At 32.7% G+C, this 24439-nt stretch overlaps 2 pseudogenes; both read left to right on the top strand.

Annotated features, from left to right (window-relative positions):
- Positions 1 to 13158, top strand: part of LOC149571592 (uncharacterized) — a 103898-nt pseudogene extending 90740 nt beyond the window's left edge.
- Positions 13159 to 21059: 7901 nt separating this feature from the next.
- On the top strand, positions 21060 to 23416 carry LOC149571591 (LEAF RUST 10 DISEASE-RESISTANCE LOCUS RECEPTOR-LIKE PROTEIN KINASE-like 2.4; annotated as a pseudogene).
- Positions 23417 to 24439: the final 1023 nt, after the last annotated feature.

The following is a 24439-nucleotide window of genomic DNA, read 5'->3' as shown; positions in this document are numbered from 1 at the left end:
TGATAGTCTTGATTGTAGTTTCCCATCTTGGTTGCAACCTCTCCAATAGCTCTTTAGGGATCTGAGAGCCAATCTTGTCTGGAGAGTATTTCCATCTTCCCATTTTACTCAATACCAGTTCCTCAATCTGCATTTTCTCCTGTTCTGTTCTTGTTTTGAACTTCAATGCTTTGAAGTTTGTGAAGCTAGCACTTCTTTTAATTCCTTCAACCTTGCCTCAAATGTGAGTGGAGGCTTGACAAGTACAGGTTCCTTCTTCCCCTATCTTGTTCTCCTAGAGAAGACTGTAGTAGCTTGCTTTTTAGGTTTGGTGATAATCACCTTATTTTTCTTCCATTGAGGCTCCTCTTCTTTTTTTGACTCAGTTTCCTCTTCTTCTTCATCATCTTCTCCTTTCCTTTCAGTAATCATTAGAGGACCAAATTCTATTTTTAGCTTTTCAATCCTCCTCTTTCCTTTGCTAATGACTTGAGGGATTTTGATTTGAAGCTCAATTCTGGCCTTACTTCATCATAAGTTCCAAATACTAGTTGCTTTGGGTCTACCGGTTCATTCACCAGTGCTTCTATGATATCTCTGGTTTCATCAATATTGACCTCATAAGGAAGAGGTTTCACCCATGCAACTCAGGGCCTAACTGCCTGTATGTATACTTTGTCACAATCTACCATAAAGCATACATCTTCTTTGTATTCCTCAACTAGTTTAGGTGGAATCTGGAACCTATTATTCATTCTTTCCTTAAAATCTTCAAAGTAATTATCCAAAACACTATCAAAATTTTCACCTAACTCTGCAATGAACTCATTTATTTGATAAAGAATGGGAATATCTTTTCCCCATACTACTGATCCTTTTGATGGAAAAGACTTTTGAACATAGAAAAATAAACAGATCAAAAGTGAACCGAATTTGGAGGAGTTGTTCTTTGAAGTGCTTATGCTTTCCATATTTTTATTAAATTGAGACAAAACCAATTCAGACAGATCAAACTCAACATTCTTCTTTACTACCTTATATGCTAAATCTACTGCTTCACAAGGTACACTATTTGGATGGCTCGAATTGTAAATTTTATGAGCAATGATGTGAATACCAAATCTTAATTCAGCGTCAGCTACTGTACTGAGCTTAAGTCCTCTACCATCCCATTCTGCTTGGGTTAGCCTTTGCGATTCTTCCTGACCTAGGGTTTTGGTAGACTTAGCTTTGCTCAACATGGGAAGGCCAGTAATCTTGTTAATCATTTTCTTTGTGATAAGCACTAGTTGCTCTAACCACAATTGCCCATTGTGAAGCCAACTGAGTACATACCTAACCCATTTAACTTGAAAATTACTTGGAAAATGTGCAATGTGGGTTAACCCTTTTGTTCCAAGATGCTTATCCTTGAGTTTTAAATTTCCATCTACGCTCATTTCTCCTAGGGCATTATCAATTTCTAGGTTTTCAAGTTCTTGAATGGAACATTTGAAATGAGAGTGAATGTCATTTATAAGGAGTACCTTTGGAGGAATTTGAGACTGAGCACCATTAGGGTCAAGTGATTATGTAATTGTTGGTGCCAATTTGAAGTTTGGCGCCTTCCATTCCACACCTTTAACCAACATTTCTGAGCCTCTCTTTGCCTTGGAGCTGCTACTTCTGGATGCCATTGCTGCTCGGTAAGTGAAGAGAAATTCTGAACAGATTCTTCACCCTTTAAAATTTTCTCAAAATTTCTTTAAGCTTGCTCTGGAATTGTAGAAGATAACTTAGCTCTAAGTTCGTAGTGAAGAATGAGATCAAATTTTGCCCTTTTTGACGAAAAATTTGTCATAAATGCTTGGTACGACGGTAGATGAAATGATAAGTTGTCATCCACTTGCTTGGTAGATACTATCAACTCAGTGATCAAAATAAAACATTGATGTACTGACCTAACTTGATAAGGTCACGAACCGACCTTGCTCGGTTGATATAACTCAGTAAGTGAAACTTTATTGCACCTGACCAAACTCGGTTAAGTCTAGGATCAAAGTGTATCTGAATACTGTTATGATCATCTTTCTTCTTGTGGAATTGTTTAGGATAATTCTTGGAGGATGCAGTTCCTTACTTTCTTTTATGAATATTAATCAAAAATGGTGGAGTCACTCATTTCTTGAGTGATATTGCCATTGCTTGACTTATCTTATTTGGTAGATTTTGGAATCCACTGTTGCTTCATTTTCTTTCGAATGTTTTCTACTTTGATTTTCTTCTCATCTTCAATTCTTTCTATATTCATACAATTTCTAGCTATATGACCAAGTTCTGTACATGTATAGCACCTTACAATAGTGTTCTTCTTCCTTAGGTGATATCTTGCACAATTTATGCCAATATGTTTATATTATCCACAATAGTGACATCTACACCAGGTGTTGTAGTCCCATCCAAATATGGCTTTGACAAGTTGTTTAGTTGGATCGAATGATTTGGATCTGCATTGGAATGCCTTGTGACCATGTTTTTTGCATTTGTGATAGTTGCCTTCAAATTTTGGTTTTTCTTTGCACTCATTTGCTTTGTGACCATGCTGATTGCAATTGAAGCATTTACCATTGAATTTTTATTTTCCATTGCTCCAGCATTTGTTTGATGTATGACCTAACTTGCCATAGTGATTACAAGTGGGTCTTTGATTCCTTTGTTCACCTTTTTTGGAGGATTCACCTTCTTCCTTGCATCCAAGACCAGTTTTACCTTTATGTCTATAAAGATTTTCCTTCATCATTCTTTCATTGACTTGCCTTTCAGAGATTAGATCATTTTCCAAGCTTTCATTGATTTGTCTCTCAGTTCTTAAATCATTCTGTAGACTTTCATTGATTTTCTTTTCAATGTTTAAATCATTCCTTATTCTTTCATTTTGTACTCTAAGAATACTGATTTCTTCATTTGCATTAAAGAGTTGGTCTATAAGGTCTTCATGTTGATGGGATTGATTATGAATTTTATGGATTTTATCTTCCAATTCTTCTTGTGCTTTGTTTCTTTGTTCCAAAAATTCACATAGCCTAATTGACTATATTTCTTGCTCTCTTTTAAGCTTTCTTACCTCTTCTTGTAGAGATCCATTCTTTTCTAGAAGTTCTTTGATTGCCTTGTCAGCTTCTTCTGAACTACTTGATGGTAACAAATCTTCAATCTTTTCTTCAACATAGTGATGGTCATTCATTTGTCTTGCAAGTTCCTTTCTTCTTTTTAGGGATTGAGAAAGATGCTCCTTTTCTTCTTTGAGTTGAACCATGGCCATTTCTAGATCTAAATTTTCTTTTTCAATAACTTTCTCCAGTCTGAATATCTCCATAACTTAGATCTTTGCTCAAGCTGTCAAACTTTGTCCTGAGAACCAAAAATCTCTGATACCAATTGTTGGAAATATTCAAGATATAATAGGTTACTGAGAGGGGAGGGGTGAATCAATAACAATAAAACTTTTAAGTCAATTCAGAATAACCATATACAACATTCACTCATCTAGCTTGTTGCATAAAAGAACTATTAAACATTTAAACCATATATGCATAGAGATTTGCTGACCCAAAAACCTTTGAAAATAGAGAGTAAAACTGGGGTGGGGATGATACCCACAAAGCTTTGTTACTGCAGTATGAAGTTGGTCGGTTAAGGCTTACAATGATCACTTCTGGTGATCTGCCCTGTTAGGAGCACATAGGATTGCTAGATCCACCTTGTTAGAGGATTTAGAAACATACTTTACAAGTATGCACTCTGTTAGGAGATTTGAATAAAGACGATTAAGTCTACCCTATTAAACGATTTACAAGAATGATTCACCTGTTAGGATGAACCAACAGATCAACTTACAACTTGACTGGATTCTTTATTGTAGATCACCTTCTGTGATTGATGAAATCATTTCTGCTCCTTGTAGACCTTGCTGAGTATTCTTTACTGCTGATGAATTCGCATTATCATAATTCCATATATTCCACTTCTCATATCATAGATCTTATGTCCCTTTTTTGTGCAATATTCTATATCTTGTATTTCTATTGAATGATATAATACATTACATATATATACCATTCCAATAATTATTCATGCAAGGTCAGCCAAACACAAGTAAAAAATATATAACTGAGTAGGCCAAATAGTAAAATAAACTCGAGTTCTTCAGACAAACTTGATGAGCTTCTGATATACGACATCCACTACGTTACTCGACATCGTCATGGACTCGATAGAGGTAGGGGTTTGGTTCATACTAGTCATACAACGTTTCTTGGAACTTGGTAACCATTGGTGACTCGGTAGATATAGTGTCACTCTATAGAAACTAACTTCTTTGTTAACCTCCTAAACTTGGTTATCACTTTGTCCTTTTGCACTCGGTCATCACTGAGTGCTTCCTCACTTGGTTAATATTGAGCGCATCATCACTCGGTTAACACTAAGTGCATCTTTACTCGGTTAACACTAAGTGCATCTTCACTCAGTTAACACTAAGTGCTTCTTCACTTGGTTAACACTAAGTGCATCTTCACTTGGTTAACACTAAGTGCTTCTTGACTCAGTTAGAACTGTGTCTTCGATGCTCAGTTTGGACTATATCTTCGATGCTTGGTTTGAACTGTGTCTTCAATGCTTGGTTTGAACTGTGTCTTCAATGCTCGATTTGAACTGAGTTGCCATCACTTGGTCTGAAATGTATTACACGGTGCTCGATTAGAACTATGAGATGAGTGTTGTCACTAATGGCAAATAACTTTATGCCAACAAGGAAACCATCCCTTGCATAGTCCACTTTATGTACACCTACCTTTAGCATCTTTACCAAGTCCAGAACATAACTCTAACTTTCATTTTTCATATCATATTCTTCTTGCATACCTTCAAAATGACACCTTGCATTTGCACTTGTAGAACATCCCTATGACATTTTCACTTTGCATATCAAAACCCTATGTCATTTAGCATTTCCTCACATTGCATAACATCTTTAAACACTTAAAAACCTCAAAAACACTCATATCTTGCATACCCACATCTTAATTAACAAGTATTGACCTCTTTTACCAACTGCAACCCTGTTTTACCAACTACACACTTCATGGGTGAAGTTGGTAGTTTCAGGGCGTAGTTGATAGTTTTAGGTTGCACTTGGTAATTAGGTGTTTCATTCTAAGTTCAAGAACCCTAATCTACACTTCCACACATTGCATTGCATCCCAAGACTTTAGGAAACACTCTAAATTATTCAAAACACTCAAAATTTTCATTTTAGGCACCCTACAACTCTATTTTACCAACTGTAACATTTTTTTATCAACTGCACACTTCAAGTACATAGTTGGTAGTCTAGGTACGCACTTGAGAGGCATAAAGTTCATTTAATTTTTCATCCACTGTATCTGCACTCTGAGGTATCATGCCAACACTCACTACAACACAAAATTTGGAGTTATCAAATACAATAATGACACCTATAAGGTCTCATTAGGAATCAACCATCGAAATCATCTAAGGTACATTTGAACACATAAATGTTAATCCCTTGTTTGATGAGATACCACCAATTCCTAAATATCCCAAAAGGACGTTAAGATTTGATTTTGGGACTCACATCATTTGGAGCTACATCATTTGGTGAAGAAAGAAGGACATGAGAGCTACAAATGAAAGAGGGGATTTCTACCATTATGTTTGCTTCTTTTGATAGCTAATGCCATTGTCTTTTATGCAGCAATTTATTCTTGAAGAATGTTTGTGACTCACATATTTTAGTCATATTGTAATGAAGAATATTTATGCTTTGTTACAGATGACTGCATTCTATTGATTTCTGTCAAACAATTTAAAAGTACCAACAACGACTGAAAAATCTATATAGTGGTTTTTTTATCTGGTTATTGTGCAAAATTTATCTTGAGGCAAGGGATAAATTATTATTATTATTTATTTTAAAATGGGAAACAAGAAAGGAAGGCAAAACAAATATGCAAGAAAAAGATCTGATGAAGTAGAACAAAGAAATATTCAGAAGACTGTGGCACATTATCATCAAATTAAACAAGGTGAAAGAAATGTTGAAAAAGGCTCAACAAAAGTAGAAGTAGTGCATATGGGAGAGAGGTTAGGAACACTCCCTACGGAATCTCAAACAATGAATATTGAAGAAGGTTCAAGATCAGTCCCTACAGAGGTTCAAATAACAGAAGTCGGAGAAAGGTCAAAATCTTTCCCTGTTGAATCTCAAACAATGGATGTTGGAGAAGGCTCAAGATTAGTCCCTGTAGAAATTCCAATAACAAAAATCAGGGAAGGGTCGAGATCAGGTGCAAGAACTGGTATGGATGAACTCTTAAATATTGTCCAATCTGTAAAGAATGGTATTTCGCATAAGAATTTAGATCATTTACTTAAAATGGATGTAGATAAATTGAAAAAACTTGCAGCTAGTGTTCAACCGTTAAGTTTGTCTAAGAGAAAGTCAATGAAGAAGAAGATAAGAGAAATTATGACTCAATTTGATAATACTAAAACACTTGAACAAGCTCAGTTTCTTTCACTTTTTCTTACACAAAAAAAGTTGCAAGAGGCATTGAAATTGTTAGGTGTAAACACAACATCAAAGAAGAGAATATTTTCTAGCATGCAAACTAATTTGATTGAAAATGTTAAACAAGGTTTGAGAAACATAGGAAAACACTCTCGAACTAAAGATAAGTCTCTAGCAAGAAAAGAGATGTTGATGTCTGTTGTAAGTAAAAATATGTCTCAAAATAGAAAAATATCTTTAATTTCGTCTGAAATGGGTTTTAGTAGGAAAACAATGAGACAATATGTTAAGAGAAGATTAATTGTGGATGACAGCACTATGGAGGGCAACTGGGAAATCATGTGTAGAGCACCTCATTCTAATAGAATTGAAGAGTTATTAAAAAATGTAGTCATATCATTTTAGATTGACAACACTCATCCTTCATCAAATAGTAGAGATGTTATCAGGCATAAGATTGCACCTGGTCAATATGAACATCATACAAAACATTGGTTGGACACAACACCGCATGAGTTATATGTGTCATTTTGTAATGAACATCCTAATGTAAAAGTTGGGCAAACATTGTTTGAAAAATTGAAGCCATACTTTGTGAGGTCAAACAAAGTGTTTGAAACTTGTTGTTGGCGTCATCATATTGAGTTTGATCTCCACTATCAGGTATTTCAAAAGTTTATAGAAGACACATATGGTTTTCATGTTTCTCCTCCTAGTAGGAGAAGTGAGTTTATATCATCTATTTTGTGTGACAACATAGATGATCCAACTGGTAAAATAAATTGCATCAAAGGATTATGTGAAACATGTGGTGAACTAGCTCTATTTCCTTTGAAAACTAAAAATATTGATGTAAGAAAAATATTGAATTGCAAAAGTTACAAGTATGTCAAGAAAGAAACAAAGGTGGGGAAAGAAACAAAAAGGTTGGAACATGTTGAAGAGGAGTTTCCTATTCTAACATTTATGGACAGATTTAAGAAATTGATTCAACCTTATATTTGTCATGCATTTTTTGCAAAGTGGCAAGCACAACAGTTTCAAACTCTGAGAGATAATTTTCCACTTGGAACAATTGTATCAGTTGTTGATTTTGTAGAGAATTATTCATTTGTACATCAGAACGAAATTCAATCAGATTTTTACTTTAATAAGTAGGTCACTATTATGGCACATGTTTTTTATAGACATGCACATTTAGATTTGGATGGTGTTCAGAGTACAGTTCAAGCACGAGTAATTATAAAGGAATATCATTTTTATATAAGTGATGATAAAGAACATGACATTCACTATGTAGAACATTGCTTCAATATGTTCTTTTCTTATTTGCAAGAAAGAAACATAAATGTTGATAAACATTATGTTTGATTTGATGGATGTGCCTTGCAATTTAAATCATCTAGACCATTTTATGCATTGTGTAGATATCATCGCAATGAGAATATAAAACACATGGAATTTCTTTGAGAGTGGCCATGGAAAAGGTGAACATGATGGTGCTGGAGCTTGCATCAAACATGCTTTGTAAAAGTATCAAATGAATTATCAGGGAGTTCGTGTAAATGATGCACATGATGTTGTTGAATGTTGTAAGACTCATTTTGCATTAGATGAAGTTAGGACATCATCAACAATGAGTTGATAGAAACCATATAGAGTCTTCTAGGAGATAACAAGTATGGATGTGTACGTCTATTTAACTTTTATGCACAATTAAATTATAAAATTTTATTGTTAAGTTTTATTTTTGAATTTGTTCAAGTAACTTAAATTTATTTTTTCTATATTTTCAATTTAACAAGCTTTCAAGTGTCAATAGAAAAAACATGCATGGTTGCAAGAGGATAGAAAAGACACATTCCTTACATTCAGTCATGAGTATAGATAACTGCAATTGGACATTGAAGACAAGAGAATACTCATGTTTTTGTGATAGTTGCATTGATGAAAACTATGAAGAATGCATCAATCAGACACATGGATATACAGGTGCATGGATTTCAGTACCACTTGATGTTACCGATACATTTGATAAAGAAGATGAAAATTTTGATGATATTCCATTGATTTTTGATGATTATAATCATATCTCTGGATTGGTAAAAGTGGGTGAGTATCATAAAAATTAATCTCAACTTTTTATTTAATTATCGATTTCAACTGTCTTATATATATTGTACACATGCATTCATGTATACTTGTTATGTAGGAGATGTCTTTGCAGTGATTGCTAAGCCTGGAAATCATGAATGTATTAGTTATTATTTATTGCGATGTACTGTAGAGAGGAAAAATTTATATGACCCTAAAGAAAGTGATGGAATCTTGTTCCCCATAGGTAAATTATACATATACATGTACATGCACATATATATTTCAATAAATAAATATATCTACGTAACTTCATATTTGTCAAATTTTAAAACACTTAAATTTGTGGTATAGGTTCTATTGTGATAGAGGGAACATATTTGAAGCAAGAGAAAATAGTCCAACATGGAATACACTTTGTTGATTATAAACCTGACAACAAAGTTTTACAATACAGCCACCTAGTTGTTGCTACAGGGGTTTGTCTGCATCCAGTCAAACTTAAGCGTGTACGTCGCAAGTGGAGACTAGACAATGAAGATAATGAAAAAATATTGCATGTTATAAGTGTACATCATGGTTGATTAGACCTTTGAGATTTATTTTATAATAATCTGAATATCAACTTTGGTGAAATGTGTTTTCAATTGTACTATGGTGAAATTGTGAATATCAACTTTGGTGAAATTGTGTTTTTATTCTAAATATCTAAGTTTCAGTTATCATTAGTTTATTTAAAAGTTTTATAATATTAATTATACTATGGATGAATTTAAACTATTGAATTATCTATGTTACAATTCTTAAATATCAACTTCTTTTGAAACTATTGAATTTCATCTTGAATTAAATGTGTTTAGATTAATTGTACAATCATAAGTTCTTAATTTTTATTAATTTATTAAAAAATTATATAATTTAATAATTTAAATTAATTGTACCATGGATGAATTTAATAATACTCCACCTTAAAAAGTTCCTAGGAAATTCAAGTAGTTGCAAACAATAAATATGGTGATTTTGTATCATTGTAAAACAAAACACATACTTTCTAAGCCCAAGGAGGTCCTCCAAAAGTTATAATTAAAAACCATCCGTTAAAGAAGATCAGAAACATTATTATTACAATAAGCTTCCACGACAAACCACTTTAGAGTTAGTTCAAAGAAATTCGTTGGATGACTAAAAATTGAATTCTTGTTTAAAAAAAAGGTATTTTCTGATTGTAAACCTTTATAAAATTAATTTGAAAATGAAAAAAAATAGTATTCTTAGTTAGGGTATGTAATCCTTTGATTTGACAATTTAAAATCAGTAGAGAACATTCTGTTCTGGTTAAAATCCTTTTCCATTTCTTAATAGTCTATTAACGTTGAGTTATTTACAAAAAAAATGAGCCTACACATTGATCAAGAAAATTTATTAGCTGAGGCTTTTGAGTGCATTATTTCTCTCACTTCCATCACAATGTGAGGAAACTCATAATTTAAAACAGATACAAAACAACTTGAATGTATTCCAAATCGATGAAGAGCAATTTTTGCTCTACCAATACCAAAAAATAGAGAAAGTACTCTGACACCATCAGGATATAATGCTTTCAAGATTGATAAATGATATGCAACTCTATCTATTTGGAATGAATTACCCAAACAACACAAGCGGTCAGTCGAACAAGAAGTTCCACGAGTGTGATCTCTATCAAATTTTAATATAAGGTCTATCTCATGGAGCTGTAGAGGGACAAGGTCACCTGGCCCCACCCATACCAAATTCCACTCTTTACACTTTTGAAGTATATATTTCTGTGCACTATCTTGCAATTGCCCTCGTGCATTCTGAATCATAACTCTCAATTGATCAATAAGGATAGTGCCACATCGTCTTGAGTCTATGGAATTTATTTTTGCCGTCTGATCCCATGAAGGCCAATACTTTTTTATTTGCAGAAGTACTTCCTAAATAGTCATGGGGGGAAAGGTTTTGCTTGAAATCGCTCTTCTATTGGAAGGTTATGCACATACCCTCTTGCTCTTCTAGAAGCTGAAAAGAACATTGAGTCCACCAACTCTGGTTCAACACTATTAAATTGTTCAGATGTTGTCTTCCAAATATCCTTCGATGCAAAAGCATCATTCTCATAGTAGAAGAAATGTGGCCCTTGCATGAACACATTGATTTCCTTTGAACGTTGGCCAATAGGTTTCCTAGGAACTCCAAAACGAATTAGTTCCTTGGGATACAAATTAGGGATTTCATCACATACTTCAAATATTGCTTGCTTGTCTTGCATACCCTCTATGTATTTTTCATACTTCAACACTTTCATTATCTATGTTACCATTTTGAACTTACACAATTTCATTATCTATTTTACAATTCTTAAATATCAACTTTTTTTCAAACTATTGAATTTCATCTTGAATTAAATGTGTTTTTAATTGTACGATCATAAGTTCTTAATTATCAAATTTAGTTTATTAAAAAATTATATAATTTAATAATTTAAATTAATTTTACCATGGATGAATTTAATAATTTAAATTCATTTATCAACTTGTTTTCAAACTAGATTGAATTTCATAAGTGAAAATTAAAGTATGTGTTTTTAAAATTGTAAGATTATAAGTTTATAGTTATCATTTAGGTCACTTTATTAAAAACCTATATATTTTAATGTTACTTTATTACATCTATGGTCATGTACTCTTAAAGTTTAAATTAATATATTTTTTTAATATTATATTTTGTAAAAGTTCTCTAAAATAATGTATTGGCTTACCTAATTAACATATTTTTATCCACATAAAACTAATATTTATCTTTAGCAGGTTAGTAATTGATTATCAAATTTAGTTTATTAAAAATTTATATAATTTAATAATTTAAATTAATTGTACCATGGATGAATTTAATAATTTAAATTCATTTATCAACTTGTTTTCAAACTAGATTGAATTTCATAAGTGAAAATTAAAGTATGTGTTTTTAAAATTGTAAGATTATAAGTTCATAGTTATCATTTAGGTTAGTTTATTAAAAAACTATATATTTTAATGTTACTTTATTACATCTAGGATCATGTACTCTTAAAGTTTAAATTATTTTAAATTAATAAAAACTTTTAATATTATATTTTGTAAAATTTCTCTAAAATAATGTATTGGCTTACCTAATTAACATATTTTTATCCACATAAAACTAATATTTATCTTTAGCGGGTAAGTAATTGATAATTTAAGAAATATGTATCTTTCAACTTCTTACTAATTGATAATTGATATACATGTACACACGTGTCTCAAGATTATGTTCTATAGCTATAACACAAAAAAATACACATATGTACACATATACACGTCTCAAGAATAAACATATACAGATCTAATATATCTCTATATATCTAAAATGCAAATTGTAAATCTCGAATAAATATACGTATGTAGAAAAATATAAAAAGTCATATATATGTACATGTGATGTTATCTAACACTGAAATACTCAATAATCAAATAAATAGTGAAAGTAGATGCATGTCATCAAGGAACCGAAATACACGTGTACATGTAAACTGGACCTCCAATATATATGCATCAAAAAATATATAAATTTGATCTACTACTAGAAAGACCCCTCAAGATGCATACGAACAGAACGACCCTTTGATCGAGTCTCCTGTACATCCTCTCATCGAGGTGCATCAACCAAGCCCTGCAAATATATATACATATATACATACATGTGTTATAGTTCTATCTTTAAAACATATATATACATGCGTGCATCATGTACATATACATTCAAATTAAATACAAATTTGCATATATATAGATATATATATAGTTTTCAAAATATTTAAATAACTTTAAACAAACTATTTAAAACTCAAGTACCTGAGCACTACCAGGTGCCTCAATAGAATCATCTCTCTCATGTATATGATGCCCTGAACCAACAGTATGTGTACCAATGTGCTCAACGACCTGTGCCTACATGATTTATTACGAGTTAAAGATTAAATTAAATATCTATATATATATCTGAACTAAATTTTTCAATAAATGAACATATTTTTTAATTTCATATATATTTAAAATTAAAAATAAATTATATATGTACTTGGCTCTCCGCAGACTCCATCATATCATCTACGGATGCACTTGAGCCTAAAACTCTATGTCCAACTACTAGTAAATTTGAGTGAAGTGGAATGTATAACTGGCTGGCTACATTTGGTGTAGAATCTGTGCTGCCAGGTCTGAATAATAGGTCCATGTATGATGAAATGCCCAGGGTCGAACTAGTATCAATCTCAGATAGGCCTCACAATTGCTCACCAAAATCGTCATGGCCCTAAGTTGTGATATGGACATCTCCAACTCGTATGCTCAAGTCATCTGTAGAGTGTCTTGAGTCTGGTGTCGAATGCTGTGAGCTACGCACAGGTGTATCATCTGTCACTAGTGTGGTGGCCTGTGTCTATGGAACTGTGTCGGGGCTCTAATGCTGTCTAACAACATCCATCACCACATGTACTGGAATCCTCTGTGTATTAGAAATATGGCTAATAAAGTGCAACATATCCTCCAAAAAATACAGTGCCATATCCATATGTTTTTGCTAGCCTAAAAGACCACAAATATCACCTAGTAGTGGTAGCCCAACAGCTCTATATGTATCATCAGAGGAGGCACCTGAAGTGCTACTAGATGCTTGTGAAGATGGTTGACCAAGTGGATGAGGATGTCAAGTATGACAATAATGACCAATAAAATCTAATGTGATACTAGCCACCGTAGATGCAATGTGCCCAATAGTGTCAATTGCTTCCCTCTGGGAAGCAATGATGACTCTATCTGCAATAGGCACATGTGTAGGAATCATAGGAGGCATCCTCAGTCCAACAAACTATCTAAGATCTGTAGGTGGTAGATGATCTACACTGTGGTACTGGTCATGATCCGTGATCCGACGATGCCCCTGTCCACAATAATCAGGAATATCCAAGTAGTTGACGTTGAGCCCTATACGGAACTCAGCGTACAACTAATGTGCAAAATAAAGGGGTATTTGGTCGTTATTAGGATAATGACCATATGCAGCTAAAAATGGTGGATAGATCATGCTAGCAATAATAGGGTCTCTGTATCGTGTGACTCTGTAGCCTCCCACCCTACCCTGTGTCCCCTCATAAGCTAGAAATAGCTCTATCTGGATGATGTCTTTGGGGGCTACCCTCTTGACATCATCGAATGATGCATCTCTTGAAACCTCAGCCCTAATCTCCCTAGATATGGAAGCTAATATGGCAGGAGTAAATGAATGGTGACCTCTAAACCTAGCTGTCAAATCCTATAAACTCCTACATATCGTAGTACATATGTCTCTATAAAGACCATCATCAGAGGTCAACATAGAGTGCTATAGTCTAGGAACCTCATGCTCTGAAAATGCAAATAATGCATCGATATCGATGCATGGAGGTGGTGCACCAAGACCTCCAGCAGGAGCTACAGGTGTAGCCTGACTTGGAACATGAGCCGCACCAGGAGCTAGAACATGAGCTACTCGATGAGCCCTACGTTGAGGTACATGAGGAGCCCCACTAGAAGCTACAGCATGAGCCCCACCACGAGTTGTACAAGGAGCCATATCGGGGTCTGCATCAGGTGCTTCAACAAGAACCACATCAACCTATGCCGTAGTAGGAGCCGTAGTAGGAACTACAGCAGCTGTCGCACCAGAAGCCTCATCAAGCATATCGTGTGAAGCCATATCTGTAGAAAAGTATGAAGAGCTAAATTGCCTATTGTACATAATTTTTTATTTTTAACATTAAAAATTATACACATGTAATTAAACATACATCACACATCATGGACCTAGATAATTTGTAACACATCCAGACCTAGATTAATTTGCATATAAGTATAAGATGACTTTAAAGTTGAGAGTTTGGTTATGGTTAGAGTTAATTTTTTGTTCTAAGATTTTATTATACTTTGGGGGGTATTATTAGAGAATTCAATTAAAGAGTACATAATAAATTATTTATATTACTCTTAAATGATAATGTTTCGAGGTTTAGGTTTCAATTTGGGTTACATATATATCATTTAAAACAAGGGTCATACTTCATGTATGTAGATGTGTTTGAATGTATGTGCATGTATCTCAAATGTAATTTTTAACAATTTAGGATTAGGGTCAACTTGTTTTAATTTTATGTAAGTTAGGCTTCAATTATGTTTTCAAATAGGGTTTTAGTGTAATTAGGCTCAATTTTAGGGTAAAATTTAAGACCTTATGACACTGTTAGGGTTTACACAAACTTAAATAATTTCTAGCATTAAATTTAGGGGTTAATATTAAAGTCCATGGTTAAGAATTTAGGATAAGGGAACTTAGCATATGAAGTTTATGATTTGGTTCAAGATTATGATTTAGGGTATTTATTATCATTTATAATATTGGGTTTAGAAATTAAATTTTAAGATCAAGGTTAGGGTTAGGGTTTGGATGTACATGTAATATTCATACCTAGATATGCAAATTAATCTACATTCTTATATATGTATAATTTAGGATCTCCCCTTAAGACATGTCATTGAATTATATAGTGAATTATATACTTCTAATTATTAAGACATTAAAAATAATAGCATATGTACATTTAAACATGAATATTGAAAACATATGTATGTACATCTATATCTACCACATGAACATATTTACATGTACATTTATGAAATAAAATATATATTTAAATCTACATTCTTATGTATAATTTAGGATATCCCCTTAAGACGTGTTATTAAATATAGTTAATTACAGTTAGTTATAAGATAAATTAAGATCAATAGTTAACATATACACAAATTATACATATAAAAATGTGAATTTATTAAAAATATGTACATACATCTACTTTTAACCATGAACAAATATACATGTACATCTATGTTCAAAATAAAAAAATTATACATTTTAATCTATATTTTTACATGTACAATTCAAGATCTAGACCCTTAAGATATGTGATTTAATTAAATTTCTAAGATTAAGACATTAAAGTGAATTTGACATATATGCATTTAACATTAGCACACACACACACACACATTTTAATTTTTTTAAAATTTGTTTTCTAAAATTTTGTAATGTTTTTGTAATTTTTTAAAAAATATTTTTTGTAATGTTTTTCTAAATTTTATATTACTATAAATTTTCTAATATTTTTCTTATATGTTTTTAAATTTGTTTTCTAAATACGTTTTCCTAATGTTTTTTCTAAATTTTTTTTTTAAATTTATATTAAATTATAAATTTTCTAATGTTTTTGTAATGTTTTTTCTAAATTTATTTTTTAAGTTTTATATTAAATTCTAAATTTTCTAATGTTTTTGCAATTTTTTTTTTTATTGTTTTCTAAATTTTGTATTAAATTATAAATTTTCTATTTTTTTTTTAATATTTTTTTAAAATTTTATATTAAATTATAAATTCTCTAATATTTTTGTAATGTTTTTTTCTAAATTTGTTTTCTAGATTTTGTAATGTTTTTGCAATATTTTTTTTCTAAATTTTCTAATTTTTAAAAATGTTTCTTTCTATATTTTTGAATTTATTTTAATGTTTTTTTAAAATTTTCTAATTTTTTAAACTATTTTTTATAAATTTGTTTTCTAAATTTTATCATTACACACACACACACACACGTATATATATAAATATATATAAATTTGTATATGTATGTATATATACAAATATATATAAATGTGTACATACATACATACATACATACATACATACATACATACATACATACATACATATATATATATATATATATATATATATATACACACACACACACACACACACACACACACTTTTATATATATACTTAAATAGATTCATATATATTAGATTGTATTTGATCTATTTATATTTTTTGATGGCCCCTTTGTCTATGCTTTCTTCCTTTTTATATTCTATTTTATGATATTCTTGGTTCATACACTATATTCTCATCATTTCGTTGAGTGGACATTTAATTGCCCTTGTTTGCTTTGCTATTTTTTGGAACATTTTTCCCTTGTTTTCATCATCATTCAACATTTAAGTTCAGCTTGTGTTTAGGTTAATGTGGGTGCCATTATTAGCTATCGTCATGATAGAGTGTGCTTCTAGGCATTTCGAATACATTTTTTTCCTTCTAGGGTCTCACTTTCCATCATTTTCAACTATTGATTTCTTTCTCTAAGAATGGATTTGAACATCAGTGTTTACCATGCCTCTGAAAACTGCACCATGGCATTCTATGGCAATGTCAAACTGGAAAGATGGAGTAGAATTCTCAGGCTGGTTGATGACATGACCAGGATCATTGTAAGCAGAGCCATTGGTGAAGGGGATTTTTATTATAAGTTTTCATGGAGGATGAATAGTGACATAATTGGCTCTTTCATTAGTTGTATGGCAAGAGCAAAGGTTGATCCACGAGCCATTATCAATCTATGTTGCAACATCTTTGATCCAGTTTGGAGGAAGGGTCTTGAGCAAGCAGTTTATAGCATAGATGATAAATGTCGCATTCCTCTTCTAGAGAAATTTATGGATCTCTTGGTGGGGTCACCCAAATTAGAGACAACCTACCATCATCCTTCTTTGGTTATCTACAAAAATCTTGCCTTTTATCGAGAATGGCCCAAGATGGAGACAAGTATTAAATTTCTCCTTCAATGGAGAGGAACTATTGTGGAAGAAAATAGAGCATGGCTAACAAACTACCTCAACCTGTTCAATGCATACATTCAGCTTGGAGTGGTTTTCAATAATCTTGATGCCTAGATTTTTGCACATCGAATTCGGAGAAAACTAGTAGGGCCAAATTCGATTTCGAATTCCCTCCAAACTTCTATGTTGAGAACCCCAATGATATCCCTAAGGTCATTATAGTGTTCTAGAAGTAAGTGTCAATTTTAATGCTCTTATGGGAAGTCTTGCGCAAGATTTTGGCAGATATATAGAATCTATTATGCTCTAGGGTTTGGTTTATAGTCCTCTATTCTATTCGAAGGTTATTGTAACTATCAACTTGTTTATGATACTTTTATATTTGGTATGTGTAATTATGAACCCTGGGTTCTTGACAAATAGATCCTTATAGATTTAGATGCATGGAGATATGGTCTTATCCTAAAAGTTTGTGTATTATTTTGGTTATTCAGCTAATATCAAGTAGTTTGGTATGTTTTATTGCCCGTTTGCAAGGTCTAGTTTGGATGCCCTCATGGCTTATGCTTTTATTAGATCCTTTCAATTATTTTTCTATGATTTTATGGGTTAGTATCTAGATAGTGGATTGGTGTTTTAGAAGTAAGGTGCCATCTTTGGAGTTTGTCAAGGAGGTTTTGCTTTGTTTTATAAAATGGTTAAATGAAATCATGTATCTGGGTTTTGGCATATTGACTGTTGTTCTATGATATGGTTACTGTAAATAGCAATATGTTGAGGATGCTTTATTGCATGGTTGTAGCAATTATTATCTTTGGATCCTAAATATGAGAATCTGTTAGATTTTGTTGTATGGAGATATGGATTCTCTCGAAATCCTGTATAAATCTTATTTTGGTTATCCAAATTATAATAAGATGTTTGGTTTCTTCTATTGCTCCTTTGAGGGTTTTGGATTTGGATGCCCTCAAGATTTATGGTTCATTAGTTATTGATAGATCATTTTACTTAACTTCTGATTCTATTGGGTATGTTCTAATTCTAGTAGATTGAATAACATTTATGGATTGTTAGGGCTACCACATATCTATCAAAGATGTTGTGAACACTTGTAATTTTTATCTGGTTTTAATACATATTTAGAAATCTATGCTGGAGGATGGACTGGTTTGCATGACCTTTTAAATTACTCAATTGAATGAGGTAGTTAAAAAATGTTGCATCATAGGCTAGTTGTTTGTCTTTATGTTTGTATTAGGGCATATTTAGATTTCTATGACAAAGAACCAGTAGTAATGAATTTTTTTTAATCTAAATATGCTTGAGATCTAGGGTGTCTCCTACTTAAATTGGTGGTAGTGCTTCTTTCCATATTTAATTGATCCTATTTATTGACATCTTGTACACTGAAAGTGTGACTGGGGTGGCAGTAGAGTTCCTATGCCCCTGTTTGTTTGTTTCCTCTTTTTTGGTCGGTTTTCATTAGTTGAGCTTCAACTATTATTTATTCTATTCCAAGTTTTGGTTTTCTCTGATTCCTATTTGAGGCTCTTTAGTTTTCTTTTCCTTATTGTTTTGTTTAATCTAGGCTTATATGTTTAATATATCTCGATAAGTTTAGGAAAGCATTCTAGACTTATCTTGATATAGTTTAGAGATACGATAAATAAGATGAGTTTAGTAATTATAAATTTAGACATAGATAGTTCCTTAGTTTTAAGAATTTTGTTAGTCTTATGATTAAGTTCCTTAGTTTTAAGAATTTTGTTAGTCTTATGATTAACCAGTTTGATTGGCAAGATATTTAGACAGGGACGTATGCACTTGACAGCTTCACAAGAATGTAAAGAAAGAGATGGAATTTCTTTAAGAGATCTTGTAATGTATCTAGGAGCTTTATACCCCTTTTATGTTGTAATAATAAAGGACCATGGTCCTGGGTTAGATTGGAGGTTTTATTCCCCCGTTCTTTCCTACTAGTTCCTGTTTGAACAGTGGAATGCTATTGCATTTATTTATTTTTATTAATAATCAATTATCATGACCATTGGTCGTTTACCGATCAAAAAATAAAAAAACATTTCTAAGCTTGTTATATTAAAAAAATTCTAGATTTAAAAATTCTTCTTATTTTAATCAAACTCAAATAATATAAAATAATAATATTTTAAAAACATATTTAATAATAATATAATTATAAAAAATATTTTATATAAAATAATTAAAAAAACCACAAAGTATTCTTCATTTTAAAATAATATTTAAATATATGAAAGAGTTTATTTAAAATCAAATGACATGGTTTGTCTTTTAAAACCAAATGATATGAAGAGCAAAGAGCTTGGAATTTTTATTAAACATAAAAATGCAAAATGACCATCAATTAAATCGTAGTGTTTCTCTGTTGCACAAGTATGCGGTCTAGTCTGTTGACAACCACATGCCATCCATATTATGTTTTCTCCATTTGCAATAGCTAAGATGAATGGAATGTACAGAGTTGCATTTTATGAGAAGCTTGATTGAAATAATGATAACATACTGGGGAAAAAAAAGTTATATTTAAATATATGAAAGAGTTTAGTTAAAATCAAATGACATGGTTTGTCTTTTAAAACCAAATGATATGAAGAGCAAAGAGCTTGGAATTTTTATTAAACATAAAAATGCAAAATGACCATCAATTAAATCGTAGTGTTTCTCTGTTGCACAAGTATGCGGTCTAGTCTGTTGACAACCACATGCCATCCATATTATGTTTTCTCCATTTGCAATAGCTAAGATGAATGGAATGTACAGAGTTGCATTTTATGAGAAGCTTGATTGAAATAATGATAACATATTGGGGGAAAAAAAAGTTAGAAAAAGTACTTTGACTGTGTTTAACCTAACAATCACACTTTACTCCGTCCCATAAGGTAAATAACCATTTTTTCCGTCGGTGAAGGGTACAAAATGGAGGAGGAAAATCTTTCCTATGTACGTTAAATTAAACATAACTTTCAGGGCGAGGGCCCTAGCTTGGTTGGCTAAATCTTCCCTGTTGCAGGGGGTTGGTCACGGGTTCTAGTCTCCCCCGTCCTTGTGGTACCGGTGGGCGTATCGCGCCAGCGCTACCGGTCACGTTAAAAAGTTTACCAGGCGCACTGCAGTTTATAGGGGGGCCGTGTTGCACCGATTCCTGCAATCTAAACTAAACAAAAACAAAAAAAAACAAAAATTAAACATAACTTTCACACTTAAAATATCTCATTGTGTCGAACTTTCCCTTTAGTGGAATTCAAATTGTCTGTCGGCATACGCGACTTTCACGCGTCAAATAAACCGCGTGAAATTAACCGAGCGACAGCCTTCTCTCGCTCTTCTACGGTATTTTTTGTTCTAGTCGCGGTTCCTCATCTGTCTTGCCTTCTCTCGCTTCGTTTCTTTGCTATTCAACTGCCATTAATGTTCACCGCCTAACTTAATTGCTTCACGTCATTCATGGCGTTCCTCGCTCCGTCATTAATCTTAGAAAGTAAAACGAGTAAGTCAATTTGGCGTATTAACTACGGTAATTTTGTTATGTTTATCCTCGTCTTTTTCTTGGCTTCTTCCCTTTCCTTCTCTGCTATCTAAAACTGCCATTCATGTTCCCCTATTTTACCTCAATCACTTTCTCACATTTGTAAAGAGGATGAAAATGGAGGGACTGCCCCTTCGTTACCAGTCTCAGCAATTACCTTCTCTTGTCTTGGCAGTATTCTTATTGTGCCTCGTTCCTGCAACCCCAGCTTATCCAGAATTCTTCAAATGTGGGAATCAAACCTTCGGATATCCCTTCGGAGCAAAGAAGAGCGGCTGCGGTGACCCTGCTTTTCAGCTTGAGTGCGATCCTAAACTGAATATGCCTCTAATTAACATTAGTGGTTACCAATACTATATAGTGAATCATTTTTATGGCAGTCGAAAACAGAATCCTGCGTATCCCATTAGAATAGTTGATAGAAATATGTGGGGAGATGCTTGCAACCCGTCGAGCAGTAACCATTCAATGGAATTGTGGTCTAGCCCTCAGTTTCGCATTTCTGACGAGTACATCAATATAAGTCTGTGGGGGGATTGTAGAGAAGATATCAGAGAATTCATGTCCAGTGCCCCTGATCAAGTGTATGCTTTAGAATGCAATAGTAGTTGGTACTATTCAACCTTGAGTTTGGATAAGTACTGTAAATCATCAGTACAGCTACCTGTTAAAAAATTCGACAGAAGTAATCGACCGATATTTGGAAGTGTATATGATGGATTCAAAATAAAATGGAGTCTCAGCGCGGGTTGTGAGCAATGCGAATCAAAGAAAGAGCTTTGCTTTTACGACACTAGTAATTCGACTCAATTGAGTTGCAAATCGCGGAGCCCTGGTAAGAGTCGTAACTCCATAGTCTATTTAATCGGCGGATGGTGCAAAAGCGTCAAATTTTAATATTTGGTGAAAGATTCTTTTGTTTCATGTTTTCCTATATTTCCTAAGCATAATACTAAAAGCAGTCTCGTCTCGGCCGTTGTCGGAAATTCAGACCATGCAGGTTGGTTTAACACGGCTAAGAATGCTATTGGTCTAGGTAAGTATTCCTTATCGATAATCTCCATAATTTATATATGGAGGAAAAATATGCTAGTGTAATAGTTGGACTATTATTTTCTTCAAATTTATTACATTATCTCAATCAATCCATCGTTGATAAGTAGACATCTCATGTTAACACTGCTAAGAATGGTATTGATTTAGGTTAACAATATATTAAAAACTATTATATCAATTTAGCTTTCATCAATGTCCCTCTATGCCTTCCATTTCCATGCACTTTTATATAATTTAAATCTTATGGATTGAGGCATTGTGGACAGCCAAGGACTGAAACTGCTATCATCGGAAACAAATATAATTTATGTCTTCGTATTTACTCATATATGTGTCTTCTTTTAATCTTTACGTTTCATTGATGGAAAAAATTTAATCAGGTGTGACCATTGGAACTGTTGCATTGTTACTAATGGGATTACTGCTTCTGCTCGTTAATCGAAAGAGGAGGTTATCCAGTCTCTCTAACAAACTTGATCTTCCCAGCATAGAGAAGTTCTTGCAAGATTATGTTCATCAAATGCCATGCAGATATTCATACTCTCAGCTTATGCAGATCACCAATAACTTTGTAGAAAAAGTGGGAGAAGGAGGTTTCGGTGTGGTTTATAAAGGAAAGCTACCGAGTGGCTATTTGGTGGCAGTTAAAATGCTTGATCTCTAGACAAGTTTATGCGTACATGCCTAATGGATCTCTAGACAAGTTTATATTTATAGGAAGAGACAAGGAACAAACCCTAAATTGGGCACAACTATATTCAATTGCTTTGGGTGCAGCTCGAGGCATAGCTTACTTACACCAAGATTGTGACAATTGTATCATTCATTTTGACATAAAACCCCACAACATATTATTGGATGAAGAACTCACACCCAAAATAGCTGATTTTGGTCTGGCTAAACTCTGTGGGAAGAGAGATGATCACATATCAATGACAAATGTAAGAGGAACCCCAGGATATATTGCTCCAGAGGTGTGGAATAGAAATTTGGGGCCTGTGACAGACAAATCAGATGTTTACAGTTTTGGGATGGTATTACTTGAACTTGTCGGAGGAAGGCAAAATTTTGATATGCAGGTGAGTCACTCTAGTAAGATGTATTTTCCGGAGTGGGCATTCAAGTTAATGGAGAAGGGGGAGTTAGAGAGGGGGTTGAGCGGAATTGGTATAGGAGAAATAGAATTTGAAGAGAAGGAGAAACCAATAAGACTATGCAAAGTAGGATTGTGGTGCATTCAATATAATTCAAGAGATCGACCAAGCATGAGTAGAGTGGTTCAAATGTTGCAAGGGAATGGGGACGATGTCACCAATCCTCCCCTACCTTTCAATTCATCATCTGTTATAGATGAATCTTCAAGCGAGGAGTCTTTTGTAAGTAATCAAAGGCAATCTCATTCTAATCCATGATTCTGGTTCTAATGGGAATTATTTCGAGCAAGACTTGAGCACAAAGAGGGAGATCACTCTAAAGTAAAGTCAACATGTATGGGAATTTCCTCCAATATTATTATCTGAATATTTGAGAGGAAAAAGAATGAAGGAACATTGCAATCATATATATGAGCTTTAACATTTGCTTTCTTTCTTATGGTAACCCGACCACTTTCTGACTATGAGGCTTCCACGATTTTGTTGATTATGAGATTCATACTATTTTTATTTTATCGTACCCACTTTATATATATATATATATATATATAGACACACACACTCAAAATTTTCCTAATATCTATCTTTTCATTGAATTGGTGAATATTTAAAATAAAATTTTAACATAATAAAGAAGGAAACAAGAGAAAATAAAACTTTACTATTCATTCTTATATTTTGTTTTCCTTTTATAAATTCTAATTGGTCTTTTAAAAGGTTGATGTCATCTAGATTTCTATCAATGTAATAATTATCTTAAATGTTTATCTATCATTCCAAAAAAAATTAATAGATAATATTATTTAATTATGTTATTTTTCAGAGAAGAAGTTTTTTGGCATTAAAAGTCTCAGGAAACATGGTTCTAATCCAGAAATAAGAACACAAGATTCTTTCATAATTATGCAAAGGTTAAAAGAGAAAAGTCCAATTTTCTCAATACAACAATTATCATCTAGTATTCAACTATTTAGTAAGAATGAAATTTCTTAAGAAGGAATCAAATTCTTTCATAAACTTTTGGCCCCTCATCTAGTTATGGATGAAAATTCTAGAGAGGACAAAGAATTATTGACTAATATCCCAACTATCATTCTAAGGGAGGATAACTTTGATTTGCTAAGATAATTTTCACTCAAGGAAATTAGATTTCATTTTTTTCTTGCCAGCTAATAAGGCCCTTGGCCTGGATGGTTTTTCATCTTTATTTTTCCAACAATCATGGGAATTGATTGGTTTTGACCTTTTATTATCTTTGGAGTCTAGGAAAAGTGGTGCTAT

This window comes from Cupressus sempervirens, chromosome 2 (genome assembly GCF_028749045.1).
Source record: "Cupressus sempervirens isolate cs-2001-9-10 chromosome 2, ASM2874904v1, whole genome shotgun sequence".
Taxonomy (NCBI): domain Eukaryota; kingdom Viridiplantae; phylum Streptophyta; class Pinopsida; order Cupressales; family Cupressaceae; genus Cupressus; species Cupressus sempervirens.
Note: the sequence above shows the minus strand (reverse complement) of the source record. Positions and strands in the feature narration are given on the sequence as shown.